The sequence below is a fragment of the Crocodylus porosus genome, unplaced genomic scaffold (genome assembly GCF_001723895.1).
Source record: "Crocodylus porosus isolate Cpor-Errol unplaced genomic scaffold, CroPor_comp1, whole genome shotgun sequence".
NCBI lineage: Eukaryota > Metazoa > Chordata > Crocodylia > Crocodylidae > Crocodylus > Crocodylus porosus.
In genome coordinates this window covers 18,081,039-18,089,722 of record NW_017728906.1, presented here as the reverse complement: position 1 = coordinate 18,089,722, position 8,684 = coordinate 18,081,039, and positions in this window count along the sequence as shown.

Below are 8,684 nucleotides of genomic sequence, written 5' to 3'. Positions count from 1 at the left end.
GGGGGTCAAGAAGTCTTGTGGAATTTGTCAAGTTTTGATTGTGCTGAGGTCTTCTATGAAAGCAATAAGCCCTGCCAAGGGCAGCTCCTGTTCAAGGTAGTCGGCCTCAGATACAGTGCGACTCAGATACCCTTGTTTAGGTATTGAATAGCTTCTGGGTAGGCAGGCTTAGCTGCAAACAGCTCCAGGTAGAAGCCAACATCACTCTTGCATGTTGGCAGGATCTGTAAGTAAGTATCTGGACCGATTGGGACTGTAAGGTAGCAGATGGTGTTCAGCATAACTTTTCTCCAGTTTGGGAAACAGGTTGGGGCATCAGCTTCCAAGTTTTTGGAAGCAGCAGTTCTGAGTTGGAGGTCTTTCTGGCCAAACACTTTAAAAAAAAGGAGTTCAAGTGCTTTTTCTGGAGTTTGAGGCTCTCGTACAATACATGGTCATTACCCACATCCCTTATGGCAGCCTCAGGCTCCACAATATCTTCCTTTATGCTCTTGCATGTTGTTGTGGCAGTACTGGGTTGCCTGCTGTGCGCCTCATTGGCAAAAAAAAAAAACAAAAAAACAAAAATCGTGATTTGTGCTTTACCCATTTTCCACTGTTATTTCCAGGAGGGAAGTGAAGGCTGACCAAGTCTGCCAGAGGTATGTGAAGCAATCTTGTAAAAGGGCATCCTATAGAAGGCTAATGTTGTGACACCAATATGGACAGTTGCAGTTACACATCTTCCAAGAGAGCCTTGAAGATGGGATCCTTCCAGTCAGCTGCCAGCAAGCAGCCCTTATGCTACTACCCAAGAAAGGGATCTTGGTAACATTAAGAACTGGCAACCAGTATCACTACTGCATACTGATTACAAAATCCTGACCAAAGCCCTGACGAACCTACTCAAAATGGTTGTGGTCTCTGTTGTAGACTCAGAAAAGAGCTACTGCATACCTGGTAGAACCATCCAGGACAACCTGCTTCTGCTACATAACCTACTATGTAGGTTACTACCTACTATGGAGCTATGGAACTGACCAGAACAAAATTGGTCTCATCCTCTTGTATCGAGGAGGTAAAAAAAAAAAACAACCCCCCCCCCACACACACACAGTCTTTGATAGGGTCAACCGCAACTTCTTATTCCAGATCCTGGAAGCCTTTGGTTTTGAGCCAGTTCACCTCAGCCATCCAGTATCTATACTAAGATCTCTCTGGACCTCAGTATTCCTAAATGTGAGCAGGACTGTGCTCAGTTTCCAGCATGAGATGGCATTCATCATGGTTGTCCCCTCTGGAATGCTGTGTGTCCATCCTAAACATCAAGCCACTGCTCCATGCACTGCAGCAGCACCCAATGCCCCTCGCCCTCCCATTAACAATGGTCCCAGGTACTGAGCCCCAGTTAAGATATGCCAATGACAGAACTGTTCTTGTGGGCATGGTTGAATTACCCATTTCTGTGTTCAGCTCAGAAAAAAAAAGTTGTTTCTTTGGGGTTTTTTTAAAGAGTTTGAACACAGATTCAGATGCATTCCCATCATAGCATCAGATTTAAAAAGAGTCTTGTGGCAAAATTTGTTCCAGTTAGCAGTTGAATACATATGACCTTAATTATATTTTCAATTACCTTGTTTTGTTTTGTTTTATTTTAAAATTAAGGCTCTGGAGGAAACTTCCTATCCACACAGGGTGAGCTAATAAAGCAGCATAGTGCTGCATATCTGCAGGAGAACTAGATCTGTTAGCATGTTTGTTTGAGGTCCTACAGTCCAACAGAAACCAAGTGCAGGTTTGCATAGTCATGATAACATATTTACTGCAGATGGTTTCCTGCACGAACAGCACACAATTAATGAATACTCACTGGAGAAGCTGAGAAATGGCTCTATAGGCAAGAGAATGAGTGTGACTGAAGAAAAAAAGATATATATTGTTCATAAAAAGCAAGCAGAAGATAACCAAAGATATCTGCACCACCTCAAACAAAAAATGGTATTACCATAACTATTAGAGAGAGATAGTTAGCTGTGGTAGTCAAGTCAGGCAGGAAGCAAGGCAGCATAGCACTTTAAAGACTAACTCAATCAGAAGGCTTAAACTTTTATAAGCAGCATCTTACTACATCAGATGTTGTATTCTGGCAAAGATGCTATAGCATTTGATGTAGTAAGTCACAGACTTGTACAGTGCAGACTTGATTAACAGTCTGCTGGAGTGTGGTAATTACCATGCTCCAGACTCCAGCATTACATGCATCAGTGTGCCTGCACTGAAAAATGGTTATGGGGGTATTAGCTAAAGCTCATTCAATGAGCTTTAGCTAAAGCACCCCTGCCACCATTTTTCAGCATGGAGATGTTGATATACACGATGCTTCAAGCACTTCAGAGCGGCTCCTGGACCCGCTCCAATTAGAAGCGCCCAACCCACACTCCGGGAGCTCATGTATAAATGCCCGAAGATGCCATACTGCCCTGCCCTCTGCAGAGCTATTAGATTAACTAACATTAGAAACAATTCCTGTAGCCAGAGGATAACAGCTAAGCCAGAGAAGTATCAACGATATGACTGCTCTGTGTTCTCTAATAATTACAAGATTATTTTTGAATAGTGAGCTGGGGAAATAAGACTTCTAGCAAGCTTCCAAACAAAGGAAGAATCCACACCAGAATATCTCCTTTTCATCACTGCACCAAGCACACTTATTATCTAATAAGTCCTGGTCAGCACCATGGACAGCCCCTCCCTCCCCCAAAGCCCATGGCAACAGTCTCCAAGGGGTGCAGCCCAGCACTGGCCAAGGGGGTGGAAGCCTCTAGTCCCCCCAGACATGACTGGTCTGGCCCCAGCCCTTTCTCCCCCCTGCCTCATGTTCCTGCCTCCTTGGTGTCAGACGAGAGTGAGCTGGAGCCAAAGCCATGGCCCTTGCTACCTGCCCAGGATTTAGGCACCCTTAAAAGGCTTCTCTGCGGCTCTCACCCAGGACAAATGGACTGAAACTGTGTCTACCCCCAGCACCCTGCATGACTTCCCCTACTCTACCCAACTCTGTCCCAAGCAAACACCCAGCCTTCCTGCTGGACACTGCCCGTGAGAGGCAGCATGGGCTGCTGGGGGCTCTGCGTGACTCAGCCTGGCAAGCTGGGTGCAATGAGGGTGGGTCTGCCTGCTTTATGCAGGTATCAAATTTAGGTTCAACTACCCTTAATTCACCTTTAAAAATGGTGATTTTGGGCTATACACATGTAGGACCTGCACCCTTAACATGCCTTAAAAATGACTAACGCTCCTAAGTACTCGCTGGGCATGTCTACAAGTGCTAATTTTGAGAAGTGAATAGAGCTGCACAAGGTGTTGTTTCAAAAACCATCTGGCCTGCAATACTACTTACGGGTCTTTGAGTGGGCAGGCCCAGCCCAGCCCCACACAATGCATGCAGAGTCAGCCTGGCATATGCTACACTCTACATCCATGCTGGACCAGCTCTGTACGCAGAACTGAGGCCAGGCTGGATCAAGCCCACAGACCACCCTGTGTACTGTATCCAACATGTGCCCCAGGCATACAGCAGACAGGGCCAGCCCAGCATGCCCACTGGCTCCAGTATACAGGGCCAGTCTGTGAGCCCAATCCAGCCCACAGACCAGCCCCAAGGCTCTGATCCGTCTCCATGGGCTGAAGGACTGATATACCCCTGAGCCTATAGTCCAAACCCATTCTGGATTTGTTTCCCTATTAAGAGGAAATCCTTTACAATATTAGAATCCCAAGAATCAAATTCTATTCCAGCAGTGTCATGCTGGAATAGCTTCAGAGGAAGATCCCTTACTGTTAGAACAGTAAAGTGACTGCTCAGGGAAGTTGCAGAATCTCCTTCACTGGAGGTTATGAAGCAGAAATTGGATAAGCATTGGTCAAGGATGATTTAGGCACATGTTCAACCCCATACAGAAAAAGACAAGATAACCCTGGAGGGGTCAACCCTATGATTCTATGCATTTTAGCAAGAATTACAACTTTGCTGAGAGACAATAACAAATGGTATTACTCTAAGCTCCCATATATACACATGACTGAGTGCCTCTTCAGCTGTTAGAAAGTAGAGGATCAAATTATGGGACAAGCCAGTATTAGTGACATTTCATGCCAAATCTCACTAGATCTTGTAATGAACTGCAATTAATGTGTCACCACAATAACTAGTGCAAGTAGTATTATTACATTTAAGACTATCTGTTTGCTCTAACCATCTCATTACAGTCATAATCGTTCTCTGTAAAGATTTCTCTTAATACTTGGAAAAGAGATAGGAAAAAGAAGAAACAGATACTTATTATCCATATACTGTCTGGAATGTAATGCTGCACCATAATTAATATATTTATCTTAGAAGGCAAAGCTAGGTTTGCCTCTGTGTCTATGATGTTGCTTCTTTCCTCATTTTCTCTGGTTACAATGGACAATGATATCATTTCACTAAAATGGAATGCATCAACTAAAAAAAAAAATCCCAGACAAGAAGATAAATATACAAACCCCAAAACAAATAGCCAGAGGTTTTCAACTGGTTAAAGTACGAGTTGACTTTAATCACTTCAATTTCAGAGTCTACCTCTTACCAAAAAAGAAATATTGGAAAGTGGGACAAAGATAGGTTTGTCTTCTGTAACACTGTCGCTTATGACACGCTCCATTCTTCAAACTGTGTATTGGAGTTTCTTTATACAAATCCAACAAGCACTGGATTAAGTTCTAGGTTGTCTAGCATATCAAGAAGATATCCATCAAGGCATTCTTGCATTGCTTACACCCTTCATTAACATTGCTACACAGTACACAGGGATTGCAAAGTTCATCTTTTGAAGCATTTTAACCTGTGTCATAATCCAGCTACACACTCTAAAAAGCAAGCCGTTTAATAAAGATTTTCTTAAATCTAACATGCAGAAGGAGAGACACTAACTACAATTCTGCTGGAACAGTGTGGTGCCATTGTGAACAAGCTGCCAGTATTTAAGATTCAACAAGGGCTAGTGTACCCCACTACATTCAGTATAGGAAATAAGTCATATCCTGTTTGACTTTTTTTTTTTTAAAGCTTTTTTTTTTTCCTTTTTCCTCCTGTTCACTTTTTATAACAACTATAAATGGTGCATTCACTTATACAATAGGCAAGTCACATTCCCCCATAGCTGTAGGGTTTGTTCTCCCATGCAACCTAGAACATCCCATCTTCAGCTGTACACATACACAAATTAAATGAAGTCATCCACAACAACTCTACCAGGTTTGTGTCTTTCCCCAAGAGAAAGACTGACCTGTACAGAAGTTCAGAGAACCAGAGTGAGCCTGCATTGTGGACACTAGGTTGCCAGGAGTTCCTAGAGCATGCAGCCCAGAAGGCTTTGCAGGCTTTTAAGTGAATAAAATCAGGGATTGGCAGGGTCTGGGAAGGCAAAGGCAGAGTCTTTCCCCTCCCTCCAGCCTTTCCCCTATCCCATGCCATGTTGGATCCCAGCTAAGGCTGTATGCTTGTATGGTTCCCTGAACCCAAAGGCTGCCCTGCAATTCAGGCAGGCAACAAACAGAAAGCAAAACACCTCCCCTCCTCACCCCGCCAAACTGCTTCAAAGTGGAACTCTATTCTTTGCCCTAAGTTTCATATCCTGCTTTTAATTAAAACTGAAGCCATCAGGCCAGACTTACTTCATGCAAATTTTAAAAGAGCCACTCCCCCACATTTAAGCATACAAATTACGGTGGTGCACGCTCCCACGTATTGGATTAACAGAAGATCCAGATATTATTAAAAGGAATATGCAACAGAAACAGAGATTTTTTTTTCCAAGGGAACAAAAAGGTCTGAATCTCCATTCAGCCTTCTAAAGAATTTTTGACTGAAAATTTACTTGTACAGATACTTTAACCCAGTAGTTCTCAACCTTTTAGACTTAGGGCACCCCTCTGACAGGGGTGCCTTAAGTCTGATCTTAGCTTTCATGTGCTTCTTGACTACTGGGGGGGGGGGCAGGAAATTATTAAATACCTGAAAAACTATATAGGTTTAAATGCTTTTGAGACTATAGATGCTTATTTGGAACTGTTTGGTTTATCTTCCAAATCACTTAATTGGCATTCTAGAACCCTCTTAGAAAGACCTTATGGCACCAGTATCATGGAACCCTATTAAGAATCACTGCTTTAAAACTAGGGGCACAGACAGAAGTGCAGCTCCCAGGTATAACTTATGTCGATTCACAGAAAGCACAATGAGTTAGATCAATCCTCCAGATGGAAAGAATTTTAGCTGTTGCATTGGGAGGGTAGAGGATTGGTTTCAATTTAGAGCCAATACAGGGAGAGAATCTGTGTCTATGCAGCCTCTCCCCCTACCCTTGCAACTCTGCTGCTATCTCTGGATAGGAAAGGGAGAGGGAGGCCTGTTCTGGGATTCTCAGTCTGGCTGGAGTGGGGTGGGCAAGTTGGAGCCCCACCCCCACCCCAGGTGAGGGGCTCCAGTCCATCCTCCCCATCCCCACTCCAGTAGGGTCTAGAAAATCCCTGAGTGGACCTCCCTACCCTGCCTCCTTCCCCTCCAATCCAGAAACAGCAGCTGAGGCCAGGCTGTGCTGCAGCCAGGACAGAAAAATTATTAAAAGGAACATGTGGGTTATGTGAGTGGAGTGCTCGACAGCCATGCTCTTCTGTTTGGGAGCCAATCGTACGACAAGTGTCATGTATGTCTGCAGATGTCATCTGACAAAAATTATATTATATGTAAATGGCAGAACAAAAATGAACTTCAAAGAATATTTGTTGCCTCATTAAATTTAATCTTCTTGGAGCTACCACATCACATTAACGAGTGTATTAAATGTGCCATCCCACCCTTTCACCCACCCACCAAAGTACTCTGTTTCAAGGTCCTCTTAACAAGCTTCTACATCTGCTTATATACAGGGACATTCAGGTAGGGGCATCCATTTTCTCTGCTTAGCAGTAGAAAGTTGCTAAAACTATTTAAAGCTGCCATTTTCAGTGTACTTCTGGATGGACCTTTGAAGAGGGCCTGGACCAACTGGTGTTTGGAGGGATTCATAGTCTCACCCATTTGAGAAGCACCACAACATTAACAGCCACAGAATACTATAAGAACATAAGTACCATACTGGGTCAGTCCAATGGTCCACCTAAGCTAGCACCTCATCTCTGACAGCGGAAGCAGCAGATTCTAAAAAGGAGAACATTTAACTGGACAGACATAGGAGTGATCCATTCCCAATCCATTATCTTCCAGTCATCCACCATTATTAGTTTAGATACAAAGGACCTTGTCAAAAACTTTCTGAAAGTCCAAGTGTATTATGTCAACTGGATTTCCCCTTATCCATGTGCTTGCTGACACCCTCAAAAGAACTCAAGCAGATTGGTGATGCAGGATCTACATTTATTTTTAAAAAGTGTTGGTTCTTCCCCAGAAGGTTGTTTGTCCATGTGATCATTAATTTTATTCTTTATTATAGATTCTACCAACTTGCCAGGGGTAGAACTGAAACTCACTAGGTCTGTAGTTCCCAGGATCACCTCTAGAGCTCCATTAGACCGGGTGAACAAAAGACATACTCCAGAAGCAGAGCCCAATGCTAAGTCTAAGCTATGGAACCATGGCAGAGGTAGCTGAAAACAAGGAACTAGAATAGGATCCAGTAATATTCCCATTATGAGCAATTGGAACACATTTACACAAGCACTGCCACCATGTAACAAACTGGTAATATCGTTAACACAGAGCTTGCTAAAAATTCCCAAATTTTTTTTTTTTTTTTTTTATATAAACTGTTACTATAGACACTTTGACAAGTAGCAAAACAAGAAGTCATGTTTCTTCTGCTTCAGCCTCTGTATCTATAAGCAAATGAATGAGAAGTATCAATTGCAGAGAGGCTGTCAAATTTCAGTGGGGGACTAAGGATCTGTTCCATTAACTTGTCAGTCAGTCTCAAACCATAGGCCCGTGACAACAGACTTGCAGCAGAGACTCACCTCCCTCACCACTTCTTCACATGGCATTACCTGGGGCGGGGGGAAGAGGGTGGAGAGTGGCGGCAGCAGCGGCAGCAGCAGCATTTGCCATCATTAGCAGCCACTAAACAGAGGAGAAATTCCTCCCATTCATAACCTTCTGTGCATGATCAAGCTTGGTGACATAGCACAGCAGCAACCTAATTAGAGCAACCCAAACTCCAAGATTTAAGTTTCAGTTGACATCAAAAGCATTTAGGTTGCTGGTGACTAGTTACTATGGGTGGTGGGATTCAACGATGGAGCCAACATAAACAGAGACTCTACGTTCCCCGATAGACAGAGCTCTCAGCCTCGTGCCACTGTATCAATTCTGGACAAGATCCTAGGCACATTCACTCTGACATTTTGCAGCCACTGCTGGTAATCCTAGTGTTGTCACACAGAGAAGAACAGAATTACACAGCACTTAAGACAGAAATTCAAACAAATGCAAAGCTCCCTGGAGCAATGAACTGGCAGAGTACTTTAACAAATGGTCTGGCTCCATTTCAGAGCATGACAGTTAAATTGCTGTATTTCGTGCAAACAAACTTTGTGTCTGTAACACTACCTCAGAGTCAGAGTAAGGTATATACTATGAAATCTAAAAGAGCTGGTGCTACATGTAAAAAAAA